The 19,758-nt window shown below is 40.3% G+C and overlaps 1 long non-coding RNA gene and 1 gene segment (V, D, J or C); both read left to right on the forward strand.

The window, feature by feature from the left end:
• LOC117715468 (immunoglobulin kappa constant-like) overlaps window positions 1-19,758 on the forward strand; it is a 473,681-nt gene that overhangs the window by 139,551 nt on the left and 314,372 nt on the right.
• LOC143443446 (uncharacterized) lies at window positions 3,699-11,234 on the forward strand. 2 transcript variants are annotated; one of them, XR_013112432.1, is made up of 4 exons: window positions 3,699-5,313; window positions 6,059-6,117; window positions 6,580-6,882; window positions 7,777-11,234. It is a non-coding gene; the product is annotated as an uncharacterized LOC143443446 (long non-coding RNA). The 2 variants fall into 2 exon arrangements; XR_013112431.1 differs by having other exon boundaries at window positions 3,699-6,117.

The following is a 19,758-nucleotide window of genomic DNA, read 5'->3' on the forward strand; positions in this document are numbered from 1 at the left end:
TAAGGGGATGCTGGAATGGTGAAGAGGGAGAGTGTGGGTCGGTAGGGGAGCACTTTCATACCAGCAAAAGGAAGGGAGAGGGCAGATGTGGGATGGGAGGTGGCAGAAGAATAACCAGGAAGTGAGATATTTTGAGTTGGCGGGTTGGTCGAGGGGGTAACAGGAAACTGTGATATCATTTGATATGTAAATGAATGGAATGATTAATAATTAAAAAAACAAATTGCTTTGATCATGGTGTCTGTTTACAGCAGTAAAACCCTAACTAAGACAACCCCTAGGCTATATTTTTTATTCAATACACTATTAACCTCCAGCTATGCTCCCCAAACACTTGCTGTTTGAATCTCACCCAGGTTGCCTTTCCTCCAGCAGTCTGTCCTTGGTGGGCATTTCACTCGAGCACATGCTGCTGGTCCATCATATCTAATGGAGACCTCCTGTTCTCTTGTTGTCTTCCTTCTTCATTAACCTTCACTCTCCTCCACTCTCCCTCCTCATCATAGTACCTACCTGTAACCCCCAGCATGGTAATTGTAATTCCACCTCTTCTATTCTCCCCAGTAATTGGCTGTAGCCATTTTATTTTAACCAATAGCTTTAAATTGAGGAGCAAAGTTTACACAACATCAATTGCTATATATGAAGATCTGCTTGTTAGGGGCAACCAGATCTTGGGGATCCAGAATTTAGCATTTAAAAAGCATATGAATACATAGCAGCACCAGACCAACCCCCAACAGCTATTTCCATAGGCCTGACTTAAGGTTTGTTTGTTTGTTTGTTTGTTTGTTTGTTTTTTAATGACTATTGTGTGTTTGTCTGTGAATATATTTAATAAAATGTTTCCTGTAATAGTTACTTCACTGGTCTGTGATAAAACACCATGATCAAAAGTAACTCATTTTGGCTTTTTGTTCTAGGGGGCTATATGTTCACAATGTCAAAAAAGGCACAATGATAGAAGACCTGAGCAGGAAGCTGAGAGATCACATCTCAACTTCTAACTGTACATGGGAAGCCAAGCATGAACTGGAGGTTAGGTGAGGCTACAAACACTCAAAAACCAGCAACAGTGACATTCTTCCTCCAGCAAGGCTCTACATCTTAAAAGTTCCATAACCACCCCAAACTAACTTGAGAACCAAGTATTCAAATCCATGAGTCCATGGAGGAAATGTCCCATTCATTCAAAACACCACATCTCTGTAAAATTTCAATTGATTCTCCATACTATTAAGTTCCAAGAACTGTTGGTGTTAAAAGTTTTGCATATGATGTTTTAAAAATCAAACTAAGTATTTAACTACTCTAAGTACTCTGACTTGGGAGACAACTACTTGGATTCCTCAGTTCTAGCTTCCAGGGACAGGATGATATAGGGGACTGGATGCTCTCCACTCTGAATAGGACCTGATGAATGACCCTTCAATCTAAGGATATCAGGTTGACCCAGCGTTAGCTCTAGGAATAGAGGATATGAAGATCCTGTTTCCTCACAGTAAAGTAACTTTATCCATTTGTTTACATTCCCAGCATTCATCTGCAGTTGGTGCTCAACTCTATCCACCTTTTCAGTGCCTGACAAATTTATAAATTTGACTTACAGGCCATCTTGTGAGTGTAATTTCCCCCTAAAATCTATTTCAGGCCATCTTCTTTTACTTACCAAGTGGTTTTTTGTAACAGAATCATAATGTAAAATGTATTATTGCTTGGTTAATTTTGAGTGACTAAAGTGTTCCTGAAACAATATCACATAGAGCATCCGCAAAGCACTCTCCCGGAATCTTCAGAAAGATGAGGATGTAACAAGTCAAACAATGGGAAGTAAAATCCCATTGGATGTGCTTGAGTTACTCTAGCAAACTTTCTGCTGACCTTAATTCTCAGAGACTCCCGTCCTTTTCAGGCACCTCTCTCTCTACCTGATGTTTTCACTAATTTATTTGAAAGTGTGCTGATTTATGACTTTTGTTGTTCAGTTATTATAAAACTGCTGCCTGGTTGGAACATGATGTTTGAGGAAACTTGAATCTCTTTTCCAGGGATTGAGGATCACTCCTATCTGACTCCAGAATAAACTATCTCTTATATCTCACTTGAGATGACAGCTGTGGTTTTGCATCAATAAGGACTACATATCTGATTCTGATTGTAAAGCAAAAGCTGATGCTTGGTTGGGTCCTGCTCTGCAAGGTGGGAGTTGAGTGCCAAGAGACAGTGACATTGGAATAGGCAGCAACTCCTAGTATGAACACAAATGAACATCTTCTCACACTGGGAGGAGCCTTGGGAAGTTGAGTCCAAAAGAGAGAGATGTCTATCTAATCATCTTCCTCCTCAAATAACCAATGGTACTCAAGGATGCAGAAAGACAAACTGGAGAGTAAGCTCCCTTCAGCAAGCTAACATTAGTATGCAGGGACATTAGTGTGACAAGAAACATCTAAGTAACACTATTCAAGAGTTCCGTGAAAAACTGTGGGATTTGCTAAATTCACCTAATGAAAAAGAAATAACTGTTCAAGTGGAAATGAGTCCCATGGGGGAAATGCTGACAACTTTGTCTGATTCCATTTCATTATTTCTTCTTATTTAATGAAAACCCTTTTTTGATCAAGGGCTAAACTCATCCCAGGTATACACCGACAAAGCTTCCTGGCTTGTTAGACAAGTTGTTCCTGGGTCACAGCTTAGCACCATCCCCATAGCATTCCAGAACAACAGGGTCAGTGCCCCATAGTCACAGGAGCAACTGAGCCTTGTTTGAGACCTCACACAAAGCAGCCTTGAATGTTATTCTCCAGTCACTATCCAGCTTAGAAGCAACTGGTGGCCCCACTTTGCAGAAGTATTAATTTATGAGAGCAATCTCCCTTGGCACCAAACTGCTTTTTACCCTGGAGATGGCTGTGGCTGTCACACAATAAGCACAGCATCTGTGATACTACCAGAGGAAATCCTCAAGGGTAAAGGTGGGCAGTAGATGAGAGAATGTCAGCATCAGGTGTTACCACAGCCCTCCTTACCACTTACTTAGCCTTCATCCTCATCTGGGTTTGCTTTAATATCTCTCACTGCCCACTTCCTGTGATCACGATTATAAATAAAGCTATTTTTTGAGTCAGAGCATCCTCAGAAGCTTGAGAGGCAGCATGATGGTGGTAGCATCACTCCACTTCCTCCTTCTCCTCCTATGTTTCACAGGTGAGATAATGGGCCAAGAAGATTTATCCTTTGAAGATGCTTTAGAGAGTGGTAAGGAGTAAAAGCCATCTGCAGCACAGATCTTTCAGGTCCTGGCCTCCTGATAGTGGGAAACTCTGTTCCACATCTCACAGCCTCTCTGAATCCCCCTGTGTCTCTGGTTACAGCTTCCAATGGGCAGATCTCACTCACCCAGCCAGCAGAGTTTCTTTGGGTTTCTCCGGGAGAGAGAGTCTCTATCACCTGCAGGGCTAGTCAGAGCCTCCTCTACACAGATGGAAAGAACTACCTATCCTGGTACCAGCAGAGACAAGGGCAAACCATCAAGGCCCTCATTTATCATGCTTCAGTCAGGATTGATGGAGTCCCTACCAGATTCATCGGCAGCGGATCTGCAACAGAATTCACCCTCACTATCGAAGACCTTCAGCCTGAGGACTTTGCACGTTATTACTGTCTTCAAACACTGAAGCGCCCATCCACAGTGATTGAGTCCTGAACAATAACTCCCCATGTGCCTGCTTCACCCACCTGCCCTGGACTTGGGGACTCCTCTGAGAGAAACAGCTGGGGAGTTTGTGCAGACAGTGAAAAACAGCTTAATGGCACCAACACAGACTACGAGGAGTCATCTCATCTGCTTACACTCCTCTGTGATCTTCAGTGGTTTGCACAGAAAAGACTTAAAAGACATTGGATTAAATTTTTAAAAGCAGAAAAAAAAGCAGGATGAAATGATTCATATTCATTCTCTTTCTCTCTCCCCCATTTCTCTCCACCTGAAATCCATCTTCCTCTAATTAGTCAGCTCTGGACACTGAGGCATCTCCTTCTCCAGCTCATAGTCACTTTCCAACTTCTCTGAGTCCTTCACTTTGGAATAGGCCTTCCCCTGTGTGTTTTGTTCCTCATGATGTTGCATCCTGATGAGACACTTTAAAGCCATAACTCAGGAATTAGAAAAACATTGCTTTGCTGCTGTATTCCCCAGAGTAACAGAAACTGCCTTTCATGTGATTCTGTCTATACAGCAAGAACTCTAATGCAGATAGTTAGGAGGAAAAATATATACTTTACCGCAGGAAAATCAAAAATTACTACTAGCATAGCAGAAGCTCAACAAGGGAGTTGGCAATACAAAATTCTCCAAGGTTCACATTGCTAGGAACAACCAGAGCTGTATACAATGGGGATGAATTCAGTGACTGTGGGCCATACCTGTTGATTTTACACTGGACTTGTATGTTATATTTAGGAGCACAGTTACTCTGTGTTCTGTACTGTTTAGTATTTTTTTGTCAAGTTGACATAGCTAGGGAGAGAGAACTGTAGTAGAGGTATGGCTTCTATGAGATTGTATGTAGGACTCTGGGGGGAGGGGGCATTTTTAAATTAATGATTATTGTGGAAGGGTCTAGGACACTGTGGGTGGAGTCACAGTAACAGAACTGCATGGTAGTCCTGAGGGTTAGAAGAAAGCATGCTGAGAAAGCCATGGAGAACAAACCAGTATCTTTTCTTCATAGCTCCTACCTCTTATCTAGCTGGAGTTTCTGCCCTGACTTTCCTCAACAATTGACTGTGATCAGGATTTATAAGTCAAATAAGCCTTTTCCTCTCCAAGTTGCTTTTGGTCATGATATTTATCACAGTGACGGAAAACAAACTACGACACTTTCCAAGATAGAAATCTAGAAGATTCCCTTCTTGTCTGTCTTACTCCTTGATATCTCATGGATAAATTTACTTTTTAGTAGGTCATCTGAATTGTATAAGTCAATACTCTCTTCATACTTGCCCCACCTCACTTTCATCATCTCTCACATAGAATATTACATTGTTATAGTTGTTTCCAAGATCCATCTGTTTTCTGCAGGTCAAGTCACAACCTCCTGCATAGTGATGGAAACACCAATAGGAGAAATCCTGCATATATCATGTATGGAATGAAATACATGGGATACAGCAAGATCTCAGGGGTCACCTACTCACCTGTTTTCCTTTCTCATCTTAGTTCGTACCAGAGATCTAGAGAATTAACAGTCCCAAGGTATTAAGAGGAGACCAACTAATTTTGAGAAGTTAAACTGCCAAACAATGGAGGTAAGATTAGGTCTGAATTTTTATCTTGCTTCTTACAAAGGTGAGAAAGCAGCCTATTAAGTGAGCAACTGAAATAAAATACTATCTTTGGAAGAATACAAATGAATATAAAGGTCACTTCTGCCTGCAGCAGTAGACAGTAGTTCACCACAAAAGTCAGAATCTGATGGAAATACATAATACCATGACCCTGGACGCCTAACACCATTGGAAACCAAAGACATGGAAATGTACATGTTAGTTAATCTCCAGGAGGGAAATAAACACACTCTTGGATTCCTTCCAGCTAACGCAGATGAAGAAATAACCAGTGTATAAGTACTTACCTTCATTGTTTTCTGCCATTCATAGCACAGAAGAGAGCTTATCTGTAAATCTCTAGTGCCTCCGCCACAAGGCAAGTAATAAGACTGCTAGAGATGGCTCAGGCAGACCTGAACTGCACTTTTGGGAGCACAGATGATTACAAAGCTGCCCAAGGCATCCAGGTGACACTACAAAGAAATAGGTGTGTTGAAGAGGTAGGAGAGATGGAAGAGATTGGCCCGTATGCTGTGGAGAGAGGAGGAACTTGGTTCCTGAGGGAGGTAAAAGGTATGAGAGAGGACTGAGGTCAACAGTAGAACATGGTATACAATGGCCTGGAGTCTGAGCAGATGCAGACTCAGCCTGCAAGCACAAGATCACCCTGACTCTGTGAAATGCCAGAGGCCAGAGATGAGGAATGTTTCTCTTCCTAGAATAGATCTCCTCAAAGGACCACTGAGGTCATGGTGGTGTCTGGATCTGAGCTGCTGCTGAGAGGTATGTCTGGGTCCAAAGCCCTGGGTCTATGTTGATGTCTGTGGTTCATGTGTTCCTAACCTGTGCTAGGATGCCTGAAACTATATTGTTGTCCATTGGTCTGTGAGGCATACCAATTTGAGTGGCCTGGACTGCCTCCTAGAGCTATGGTGATATCTGGGTGGTACTGCCACAGAGGGCAGTGTCTGGGTCTGTGGTCCTAGTGCAGCCAGGTTCTGTGTTGATGTCTATGGCCCATGTTACCACTGAAGGCTGTGTAGATGTCCATGGTCTGTGCTACAGCTTGAATCCAGGTTGTTTGTCTGTGAGCTGTGTGGCTGCCAGGGAGCTTACCAATCTGAGTGGTCTGCCTGCCACCGAGGGTCATCCTGATTTCTGTAATAAGTGCTGTCACTGAGGGATATGTTTGTCCATGGACCAACTGCAGCCAGATGCCATATTCATCATTTGTGCTATCATCAGAAACTATGTGGAACCCCTCCTTCCTGGTGACTGTCAAGAGCAAGGCTGTGATCCAATGACTGCAGACCACAGTTGAAAAAGAGAGATATGAAAGGCTTCTCTGACAACCCCAACCACAACCACACAACCCCAAAACTTAACAACATAAACAGAAAGCCACTGAAGAGAATTCTTATTTTTTAAAACTGTGATAAGAATGCTAAAGTGTAGCTCTCAACAGTTGATGGCTTCTGGCTGGGTTCAAGAAGGAAAGGACACAGTTCTATTTAAGGGGCAGGCCCCTGAGAGTCGGATCACATTCCAGTGAGTATATAGATAACACAAGTTGGACTGGTTCTTGTGTGTTTTTATTTTTTTTGTTATTGTTATTGTTTTGTTGGGGGGTGGTCACAAGGGTGGGACAGAGCAGGCCTAGAAGAATGGGGAAGTGAGTGTGACAGGGCATATGATGTGAAATTTCAAAAAATCAATACAAATGTTATGCTGAAAAAAATGAAGGGAATGCTAGAGATGTGTATTAACTTTTACTCTGCCCATAGAAGCTGATTCCCAAAAGTAATTAATCAAAAGAACTTTTTCAGAAGAAATAAAATTACTTTTCACTATAAATGGAATATTCCTGTTGAGGAAATTTTTACTACAGCCTCAGGGATAAAATAACTATATAATATATATATATATATATATATATATATATATATATATATATATTATATAGTTATATATATATATAATATTATATATTAACTATAAAAGTCAAACATTTACTGAAAACCAATCATATGTAAATTTATTTTTAAGACATTTTATATGTATTTTTATCATTTATTAAAGATGAAAGCAAACTTCCATTCTAAGTTTTACAAAAAGAATTAAATCTTGTCTGCATATTTTATTCCATAATATATAGAGTAACATCAACATATATCAAAGGAGGTAGATATCAGCACTAAAAGTCCTATTTAATGTAAATGTTCTAAAAGTAGAACTATGTTTGAGACAATATCAGAAGCTTTTGGAAATTCTGTCTTTGCCTAAGGACATTTAACAGCATTTTATCTACTACAAATCAACAATTCCAACCATAAAGTGTAAGCAAACAAAGTAATTTTCTCAGCTAGTTTCTCTTTACTGACAGACTGAGATTTCTTCACAACTTTATTTAATTCTAACTTGTTTCTCCTTGTATTTTTGTAGAAAAGAATTCAACCTTGATTGTGAGAGTCAGGCTGCCTCTGGAATCCTGAAATCCTGGTATGACCAATCTCCTGAGATCCTATGATCCTATGTTCCTGGGTGTATGAGAGCTCCTGGGAGTCCAGCCTCCTCTGGGTTTTGTGGGATTGGGTGTGAGAAAAAAGCAAAGTTGTTGGAGTTTGTTCAAGCTTTCTTCAGCCTCAAAGTGTGTTTGTGCGTGCATGTGTGTGTGTGATCTTACAAAAATCTTAAGAATTATAAATTTAAACTTTTATACAAAAAGCCATCAATCTGTATCTGTCTGAGTCAGCTAGTAGGTGGAGCCTCTCAGAGAACAACATATTCCTGTCTACAAGTGTAACAAAGTATCATTAATGGTGTTAGGAATTGGTGATTCCCTCTTTAATGGGTCTTATGGAAGAATAAGAGGACGGAGTATGGCACTGAAGGGGATAGAAACTCCACCAGAACACCAACAGAGTCGACTAACCTAGACCCTTGTGTCTCTCATAGTCTGAACTACCAACCAAAGAACATATACAGACTGCACCAAAGCTTCCCCACTCATATGTAGCAAATGTGCAGTTTGACCTTCATGTGAATCCTGAACAACTGGAACTGGGGCTATTTCAAATGCTGTTGCCTATGTGTGGAATATGTTCTACTAGCTGGGCTGCCTTATCTGGCCTCAGTGGGAGAAGAAGCACCTAGCTTTGCAAAGACTTGAAGTGTCAGGGTTGTGGAGAAACATGCTCAGAGAAGGGGATAGAGGATGGGAAAAGGAATGTAGGGGGGTTACTGGGATGGGGCATGGTAGTTTCTAGAGTTATTGGAGAGACATGCTGATTCTGGGAAAAAGAATGATGCTCACCTGTGAGCTTGCTGAGTGCCCTGACAATGGTGGCTAGGAAGCTATATTAGATGTATGTTCCTGATCTACCTTTGCTTGCCTATATCCAAGATGGGACAAGCTGCCTTCCCTCAAGTTTTTAGACCTTGTGGTATAGAGAATCAATAAGAGAAGTTATAATGACTCCTGTATTTTTGTTAAATGTGACCAGTAATTCAGACTCAATCATGGACTTGTCTAAAAATCAATCCAATATTGGAAATAACAGTCTTCATTTGGAAGGTTGGTTCTGGACATTCTCAGAGACATATTTAAAAGTTAGCTATAGTTCTCTATGATGTTATGTTAGAAAGACATAAACTTGGGCCAGGATCTGGATTTCAAACAAGAGTTAGTACATGTGTTAAGGCTCTTTTAATTGTCATTTAAAAATTACTTTTGTTTCATATACAGTATTTAATGTAAGTTGTATTTCCAAGGATGGGTAAGATTCTGCACAGAGCCTTACCAACCTAAGACAGAAATATATTGCTTTGGATAATGCATATTCAATGACAGGTAAAAAAGCATTCTTGTCAGAATGACCTAAGACAGGCTCACTCTTGTTTCTGAAATAAAAAGGGGGAAATGTGGAAAGCTTTTGGGGCTGCTTGGCAGCAATCTGACATTGGCCAAGGACAAGAAAATGGTCTTCAGGCAGGAATCTGACATTGGGCTAGAACAAAAAGGTAATTTCTGGCAAGAATCTAAATCTTATCTTAGAACAAAGAAGTAATATCAGGCAGGAATCTAAATCTTAGCCTAGAAATCAACTCTACTGCTCTCCATGAACTCTACTGTATTCCAGTACTGTACACATATCTTCTTTTATTATCTCTCTCTTAAATAGCTTCCCTTTCCTTGCTCTTCTCCTGAGAGTGGGGAGTATCCTATTTCGTCAAATCTTTCTCTGATTTGTCTCTTTTTCTGCTTTTCAATTAGACATCACTTTCAAACTTGAGTGCTTCCCTCTACAAACTAATATTACCTTCCTTGTTAAGGAATAAAGGCACATACTAAGGTTGTGTCTGAATTCCAGCCAGAGGGACTAAAGATGTGTACTAAGGGCTAAGCCACACACTAATTAGAAACAGGTTCAAATATCTTCTAACAGGATCTGATGACAAAGATCAATAAAACAAGTAACAGTTCAATCTTGAAAAAAGTGGAGTTAAAGGAACACTCATACATTCTTAGTGGGAATAAAAATTCATTCAAACCACTGGGGAAAACAGTGTGGTGGATCCTCAGAAAGAAATCTACATCAATATCCAGCTACACCACTCTTGGTCATATACTCAAAAGATATTTCATCCTACCACAGAGACACTTTTTCACCCATGTTCACTCATGCTCTGTTTATAAAAGAAAGAAATTGGCAACAACCTAGATGTCCCTCAACAAAATAGATAAAGAACATACACACCAACAAACACACCCAGACACACACACACACACACACACACACACACACACACACACACACACACACACTAACAACATGAAATCTGGAAGCAAACAGTAGAAAAATCCTCCTGAATGTAGAATCCTGGACTAAAAGATGAATATGAAATATATTCTTTTATTGTGGATATTAGCTGTGAAATCAATGATAAGCAAATTACAATCTGTTGGGGTTCAGAAATCTCCACATACAAACACTGATCTCAGTTAAGCAAGAATAGTTATTGAACTTAATGACTTTAATAGTGGTCAGACCACAGACAGTTCAGAACTGGGTCTAAAACTATGACATCAAACAATTCTGAAGGCAGGCTTTTTATAGAAAAAAACAGGTTCAAAAATTTAAAAGGCAAGAAATGGAGCAATATTAAATTTTGACTTACTAGACAAATGTTTCTATGTAGTTGTTTTACATAGAATTATAATTTACTATATGCTCACTTAGTCTATGTTAGGCATGTAAAACTGTTGTGCCAGGGAAATGTTAATGATACCTAAAAACAAACACAGGTGGCAACCTGATGCAACTCACAGCAGGGGCTTTATTCAAGCTAGCTCAGGCCCCCCTCCCAATGCACCACTCTCATGCAGGATGTTTTTTGGGGCTGGGAGAGCCCCAAATATTATCAGGGCAAGGCTTTAAAAGTAAGCAGCAAGCAGGGAATATGTGTGCAAGCATCTGATTGTAAAAGCTCCTGTGGTCTTTAACATAATTGGCTGGTGCAGGGAGTCATATCATAAACTTAATGTCTGCTCCCTCTGCATTGGTGGTCATTAGTCTGGTGGGCTTGTAACCTGGAGTGCAGGTTTGTTGGAGGAATAACCAGGAGACACTGGTCTTGTTGAGGGTATAACCTGGAAAGTCTGGTCTTGGATATTAGCATAGAGACTGGAGCTAGGCTCAGGTTTTGTTAGGATGCAACTTGAAAATTAATGCTAGATACCAGACTGTTAGGTTCAAATTTAGGTCAGGATCTCTAAAATGAAGTCTGAATTTAAAAGCTTTGGCATCTCACAACTGGGTATTGTTCAGAGGGTACAACTCTTAATCACATTTTGTAAATACAGAAAATGATAAGATGAAAGAGCTAACAGTTCAGAAATGACAACAGCCTTCACACAATTTTCTTTGTTGTATGTCAAGCACAACATTCATTAAATATTATTCACTGAAAAATATGAACTCTTTGTGACCTCTGTACCATAGGCTCTCTTTACACTATGCATAAGCCTTATTCTTCTTGTCCAATTTCTACCATATTAGCTTCAGACTCATGTCTGCTTCTACACTCAATTCCTTTGTCCTCCTTTGTAAAGCCAAGCCCATCCTTTCCCTATACTCAGTGCACTTCAGGATTTCTGTGAACTTGAAAGAGCTCCTTACTGAGCTCGTTATGGCCAAATTTCATGTCTCAGGGATGGGATCAGGTACTTACTTTGCAATGACCATCCTTTTTTGCACATCTGTGTTGCATTCCACCCAACAACATCCATGTCCCATAAATCTTCTGTTCTATCACATTATCCATCTTTCTGTCAGAGTATACTGAGTCTCCACTCATAATGAGGGGGCCATTCTGCATCACTAAAGCAAAAGGACAGTGTTAATGAATAGAAACTTAAGTTATAAGTCAATAAAAAAGAACAAAGTCAGTATAAATAAAAATAAATATTAACAGAACTATATGCAAAAATAGATGATATGTGGGGCTTAGAGAGAGGCAGAAGACTTGATCATCTGGGTAACCCAAGGGCTAAAGGGCTGAAAACTCAATATCCTCCTGCCTCAGCTTCTTACATGTTTGGATTACTAGAATACATCATCATGCCTGAGAGAAGTGCAGTTCTTGATACTATATACAAAACAAGTCAAGAGCACCAAGAAAAATGAGAGCAGCTCATAGAAACAGTAGAGTAATATCAGAAATATTTATTACTGTCTCTCACCAACAATAACCAGCCTTAAAGTAATAACTATGAGATTCGGGGATATTTAAAAACATATGGTCCCTAGGATGAATAGTATACATTAGATGATATAGATTTTTTTATTCTGGGCATAAATGAGAAATATCACATAACTTTCCTCATTATATGACATCAAAGTTCAAATTTTGAATATAAAAATCAACTCAAAGTGAGCATACCTCAGAAAGAAAGGTAAAATGTGAAGGATAACTAGCAAATTTCATGTGATGTATATTTGGCTTGCACTGTATATCTCATCTTTGAACTGCAGCTGGTTCAGTATAGTGAATGTGTACAATAAAACAAAAGGATAAGATTCTCTACATGGCAGAGACTTGAAAACAGAACAGAAACAGTGAGCATAAGCTGAGGAGTGAATTGTCCATCTTTCCTTTGTCCTCACTCTTTCCTCACTTCTTTCTTTCTCATTCTTTCTTCTTCCCTCTTCCTCTCTTCTTTGGTTCTGATCTTTATCTTCTTTCTTCCTGTCTCCTCCCTTTATTGTCCTTACATTCCGCATTTCAATCCTTCCTACTGTTCTTTCTTTTTATAAGACTTCTTATGACTTTTTTTATTTTATATTTTGTATTTTATTTACATTTCAGATACCATCCCCTTTCCCCATTTCACCTCCCTAGAAAACCCCTATCCCATGCCCCCTTTTCCTTTTTGCTTTTATACATTTTTTAAGTGTTAGTCAAAGGCTTTATACATTTGGTAATGCTCAATCATAATTGTAACCCAATACCCAACCTAGATATATAAACTATCTTTGACTGACGGAGACACGTGGACATCTGCCATCATGACCCCCTCTCTTTCTCTCTCTTTCTCTCTCTCATCACCTTGCTTCTCCTCTCCTTCATCTTCTCCTTTCCTTACTGCATCTCTTCCTCTCAGTACTCTTTCCCCCTTAGCTCCTCCTACATATCACCCTTCCTGTTAAAATAACACTTTTCTCTCAAAATACAATTAGAATCTAATTATGCCTATTTGTACCAGTGAGGTACAAGGTAGTCCTAATACCCAGTCCATCATTTTGTTGACTAGCCAGAACCTCTGTCATCTAACTAAAACACTTAGTTTTGAACCTGGCTTTTTTCTTGGCTTAGAATAAATGTCAGCTAAAAACCTTCCACTCAGATCTTTTTTCTCGAAGTAAATAGCTACTATTAACTTCCCACCATCTTGCTAGGAAATCCAAACTTCTGGCTAGTTAAACCTAGAAAGTGGGCAGCAGTCTGAGAATAAAAAGAAATACTTGTCCTTCCGCCCCTCGCCTGGACCTGATGCCTGGAGCAGACACCCAGCTGGTAGACTCCTGTGTGGACACCATATCCTGAGAATCCTAGAGGGGCCACTGAACTCAGAGTGGAAGGTAACAACATTCACCCACTGTCCTATGCCTGCCCCAGAGCTATAACTGGTGGCAGGGAGAGCTCAGGAACCAGCAGACACCCAAACACCACCCATGTGGAATACCACTTTCCTCCCCTCGACTGGGCCTGGTGCCAAGAGCAGAGACCCGACTGGTCTTCTCCTGTGTGGACACCATATCCCAATACATCCTAGAGGGTCTACTGAACTCCGAGCTACTGAAACCATACCCCAAGACACATTCATTATTCCTTAATATCTCTTAAGACCAATGAACTCAATTCTCTAATAAAAAGACATAGACTATCAGACTGGATAAATAAACACAACCCAACATTTTGCTGCGTACAGGAAATGCACCTCTGTGAAAAACACATACACTACCTTGTTGGGCCTGACATGAGGTCTAATCTCCATTACTCCTTCACCCTTTAGTCACATACACAGATGGGCATGATAAACAGGCCCTAGAGAGATTTACATACTAATGAGTTACCTGAAGGCCAGAGGGTGGAGCCTACTAAGCATTCCATCTCAGCCCCTCCCCCCTCTTCCCCTCCCTATTTAACTCAGGTCCTCCCTGGGTTTTATGGGGTGTGCATCCAGATCCATCCATGGTCTGCCATGCCAATAAACCGGTTTTGGAAACCCAAGGACTTCCTCGTGTGTTGGGGCCATGCCGTGAAGAACCATGAGGAACCATGAGGAACTGTGGAGAGGCCTTTAGTTAATGAGCAGCCAGGCCTAGCTTCCAGCTAGAGGACCCCAAAGTGTTCCCAGCTGACTACCCACAGCATGGTGGGAGGAACCCTGAGCTCCCCACCCCTTTTTTCCCACACTACCTCAGAGTAAAAGGATGGAAAACAATCTTATGAGCAAATGATCCCAAGAAACAAGCTGGAGTAGCAATTCTAATATCAAATAAAATCGATGATCAACCAAAAGTAATGAAAAAAGATAAGGACGAACACTTCATATTAATCGAAGGAAAAATGTACCAAGATGAACTCTCAATTCTGAACATCTATGCTCCAAATGCAAGGGCACCCACATACATAAAAGAAACCATACTAAAGTCAAAAGCATACATTGCACCTCACACAATAAAAGTGGGGGATTTCAACACCCCACTTTCAGCAATGGTCAGATCATGGAAACAGAAAATAAACAGAGACACAATGAAACTAACAGAAGTTATGAACCAAATGGATTTAACTGATATCTATAGAACATTTCATCCTAAAACAAAAGAATATACCATTTTCTCAGCACCTCATGGTACCTTCTCCAAAATAGACCATATAATTGGTCACAAAGCAGACCTTAACGGACACAAAAAGACTGAAATAATTCCTTGTACCTTATGAGACCACCATGGACTAAGGCTGATCTTTAATAATGACGAAAACAAAGGAAAGCCTACATACAAGTGGAAACAGAACAATGCTCTACTCAATTATGACTTGGTCAAGAAAGAAATAAAGAAATAAATCAAAGACTTTTTAGACTTTAATGAAAATGAGGACACATCATACCAAAACTTGTGGGACTCCATGAAAGCAGTACTAAGAGGAAAACTCATAGCTCTATGTGCCTACAAAAAGAAACTGGAGAGAGCATACACTAACAACTTGACAGAACAACTGGAAGCACTAGAACAAAAAGAAGCTAATATACCTAAGAGGAGTAGATGGCAGAAAATAATCAAACTCAGGGCTGAAATCAACCAAGTAGAAACAGAAAGAACTATACAAAATATCAACAAAACCAAGAGCTGATTGAGAAAATCAACAAGATAGATAAAACCTTAGCCAGACTAACCAAAGGACACAGAGACAGTATTCAAATTAATTTGTAAGCCATGCCGGCCTCAAATTTTCATTCTACTTTCTAAGTTTACCAAGAGTTGGGGTTAAAGGTATGCACCTCCAGCCCTAAATAAGCCACCTTGTAAAGTATATAATTCTATATGTTTGGGAAAATACATCACTGTATATTTAAAACTGTATTCAAAATATAATTCATAACATTTCCATGTCAGCTTCAGAGTCTTTCATTATTCTAGAGTTTGCTTTTTCTGAAAGTTTTATGGCTAGAACCTATACTATGTAGCTATACTTGGGGGTTTTATTTTTACTGGTTGGCTGGTTGGTTGGTTGGTTGGTTGGTTGGTTAGTTGGTTGGTTGGTTGGTTTTAAGAAAAGCGTCTCTCCACTTGCCCAGGCTGACTTCAAATTTAACAATTTTCTTGTCTGTGCCTTAGTATCCAAGGTAGCTGAGACTCTAAGCATAAACTGTAGCACACAGATAATGTGCAGCCTTTGAGGCCAGCTTCATTTCCCCAGCACAGCACACTAAGAGAGTCACCAATGTCATTTTAGATGTTGGTAGTATACTGTTTGGTGTTAGTGTTATTCGATTGTTGGATAGTCCTAAGCTTTCTTTTTTAATCACTAGTTCAAGGACATGTGACTGTTTCAAGTTTGGTCCTGTTAGTAATAATTTTGTGCAGAATAGTGGCACATTCCTGTAATCCCTGCATTACTGGGGACAGAGATAGTCTACATAGTGGGCCCTAGGCCAGGCACTGCTACACAGCAAGGCCCTGTCTCAGTAATAGTGAATGTTTATACATTTAAGTACAGGTTTTGTATAAAAAATAGGGTTTTGTTTTTCATGGTTAAACACCTAGAAGAAGACTGCAGGGTCATAAATTATGCTTAGCTTAAAAAAAAAACTGCTTAGCTTTAAAAAAAAAAAAAAAAAAAAAAAAAAAAAAAAAAAAAAAAAAAAAAAAAAACTGGCTCAGTGTTTGGGTGTTTGGCCAAGACACTGCACCATTTAACACAGATCATTTGTGAAAATATGGCCCTGTTGATCTAGTCTATATATTTGGTATTAATATAAATCCATATCCAGTGTTAGATATCTGTTCAATTTTTTGGCATGCTATCGTGAAGGTATTTGTTTTCTGACTATTTAGGGTTTTTTTATTTTTTGTCCAAGTATATTTCTTTCCTTTCCTTTTCTACAACTTGCAGATCCTAGTTTACTGACCTTAATAGTTATGATTATTTCATATTTGGTTTCTATTCTAGTTTACTTTCTGTTGCTGGGGTAAAACACTGACCAAAAGCAACTTAACAGAAAGTGAAGTAGAGACTATGAAGAAAAACTGCTTACAGGCTGCTCTGGGATCACATTCAGTTACCTTTCTTCTACAGCCCAGACTCATATGCTTAGGGTTGGCAACACCCACAATGGACTGGGTCCTCTTACATCAAGTAGTAATTGAGAAAATGCCCTCAGACAAGTTCACAGACCAGTCTGATGAATACAATTCTCCAATAAAGGTGCCCTCTTACCATCTGATACATTGTTACTTTTAATTACTAATTATTTCTATTCACCAAACAAATAAAACACAGATAATCATTTTCAGACATTGTGCTGTTATTGTGCCTAATATAACTTAGGGATTTAATGGAGACATCTCATTTGCAGCAGCATGTTCTAAGATACCTCTCTCTTTCTCCCTCCCCATAGGTCTCTGTGTTTGTCCCATCTGCTGAAGGAGGAAGCCTCTCTGAAGATTGATGAAAGGCACTGATCTATGCTATTAAGAGAATATCATTAGCAGTCATGCTATTGTCACCTTTTTAAGAGCAGTACTGTTTGGTTTTGCCCTAGTTCTCTGGACTATCTAGTCTCTGGTTCTTGGTAAGCCAAGCAGTGTCATATATAGGTTCAATCTTGTAGAACAAGCCTTAAATCAAATCAGACATTGGTTGGTTACTCCCACAAGCTTTGTGCCACCATTCCCTAGCACATCTTACAGGGAGCATAGATTTATAGATCAAAGGGTTTGTGGCTGGACTGGTGTTTATGTTTCTCTTTTAATAGCCTGCTGACTACCTTCCATACCAAAGACACTAGAACATATTGGGGAATTTTGGTTCAATGGAGGCATCAGCACAACCTCTCCATGTTCAGAGAGTTGTGTGGGTATCCACATATTTGTGGGACAAGCAGAGGGAGCATTGACTTGGGCCTCTATATTAGTGTGTGAACCCCATCAGGAATTCAACCAACCTTAGATGAAAACTATTTGAAGATTTGTATGTGTACACATGTGTGTGAATGCTTGTGTGCTCACGTCCCACTGAACAGTACCCCAGCTCCAAAAAAATCTACTTTTTCTCAGTTTGTGTTTTCTTTATTTCTTCTATTTACATTTTCAGGACTTGAACTGTTTTATTCATTTTCTTCACCTATTTTATTGTATTTTTATTAATTACTTTATGTATTTATATTTCAAATGTTGCCCCCTTCCCTTAGGAGAAAGACTGAAAGAGCTGAAGGGGATTGCAAACCAATAGGAAGAACAGAATCAACTAACTGTACCAGTCAGAGCTGCCAGGAACTAAGACACCAACCAAAGAGCATTCATGGGCTGGTCCATGGCCCCTGATACATATGTAACGAAGGACTGGCTTTCTGGCCTCAAAGGGATGAAATGGACTTGGTCCTGTGGATATCTGATGCCCCAGAGAAGAGGGATGCTAGAACGGTTAGGTGGAAATGATGGGTGGGTGTGTGAGGGAGAATCTAAAAAGATTCTTTAATTGCATCTATTCTGAGTACATACAGACATATTTCTTGCTGATATTCCTCCGTCAGCTTTGCATTACAAGTTTTTATGAGGCATTTGTTTTGGACTTTGATTTCTCTTGTTTTTTCATCTTTAGAGTCTCCACAAAGTTCACAGTGTAGGAGCTTACTGTGCACAAGACTAGTCTCCAATTGACAGAGATCCTTCTGCCTCTGCCTTCTAAGTGCTAGGGTCCAAGACACAGTCTGAAACATAATATTTTTAAACCACCTAAAAATTGTTACAAGTAAACATTAGGCTTCACACTGGTTATATGCAAATCCAGCATCTTACAGTGGAATGGAATTTATATTTGTTTATTTGTTCTTTGAGACTGGACCTCAACATCTTGATCCTTAACAGGATGCTTTTGGTTTCCATCTGCACCTGAAGCTGACCATGTACCACAGTTCTCCCTACCCAAATTCCACCAGGTAAGACATGGTTTCCCAGGAGTGTTGACACACGTGTGAGCACAGGTAAGACCATCACTTCTACTCTAATTCCTGACCCAAGAAAAACCTGCCCAGAGCCATCAGGACATAAGAATAAAGGAGCAGACTGTGACAGAATCCTTATGTTTTCATCTGAACCCAGAGTTGACCCTGTGGTCAACTCCATTGTGGGGAAAAATCTCCCGGGGAGTAGGTGGGTGGTGGGGACCAAGCAGCCAGGCCAGCAGCAAGGTTTCGCCGCACTTCCCACACTGCCAGAGGGTCCCACATTCATGCAGCTGTCGGCGGGCGGGCCAGCGGCTGCATTGGCAAGGTTCCAGGGTTCCAAAAGCTGGCAATCTAGTGGCAGGTGAAAGACGGCCCAGGCCAGTGACACGTGAAGTCTGATTTTCCAAAGCTTTATTGTTCACGGCATGGTGAGCGGGTCTAGATGGTCTAGATGATGAGCGCTCCCCACCAAAAGCCAGGGGAGCCTGACTTTTATAGGGAGGGAGAAAGGGGGAGGGCAAAACTTAGTTACATCCCTGGCCTTTAGATAACTCATTAATATTTAAATCTCTGGAGGTGGAGACCTCTACCTGTGCTACATGATTGAAGGTTGCAGGTTAAATGGAGTTACCTCATCCAAGGCCCAACACTCCATACCCGAATTCCTCCTTGAAAGAACTGGTCTCCCAGGAGTACTGACACACAGGCTTACAGGAGAAACAAGCCACCGTCAGAGACAGCAAGTCCAGACAACACCAGAGATAAGCAGATGGTGAGAAACAAGGGCATGAACTCAGAACCCAGTTCTCCCAACACAGTAAACCCTGGAAACCCCAATATACCCTAAAAGCAAGACTGATTTAAAAACAAATCTCATGATGATGATAGAAGACTTTAAGAAGGACATAAATAACTCCCTTAAAGAAATTCAGGGGGGCCTCTTCTGCCCCTTACCTGGCCCTTTTGGATGGGGCAGACACATAGCTGGTCTATTCCTGTGAAGACACCACATCCTGAGACATCTTAGAGGAACCACTACACTCAGATCAGCAGACACTAAGATGGTCTGCTCCCATGAAGACACCATATCCTGAGACATCCTAGAGGAGACACTGCACTCAGAGCAGCTAGAGCTCAGCACAAGCAATATACTGGAAATATAACAAGGGCATGAACTCAGAACCCAGTTC

The sequence above is a fragment of the Arvicanthis niloticus genome, chromosome 9 (genome assembly GCF_011762505.2).
Source record: "Arvicanthis niloticus isolate mArvNil1 chromosome 9, mArvNil1.pat.X, whole genome shotgun sequence".
In the NCBI taxonomy this organism is placed as follows: Eukaryota; Metazoa; Chordata; class Mammalia; order Rodentia; family Muridae; genus Arvicanthis; species Arvicanthis niloticus.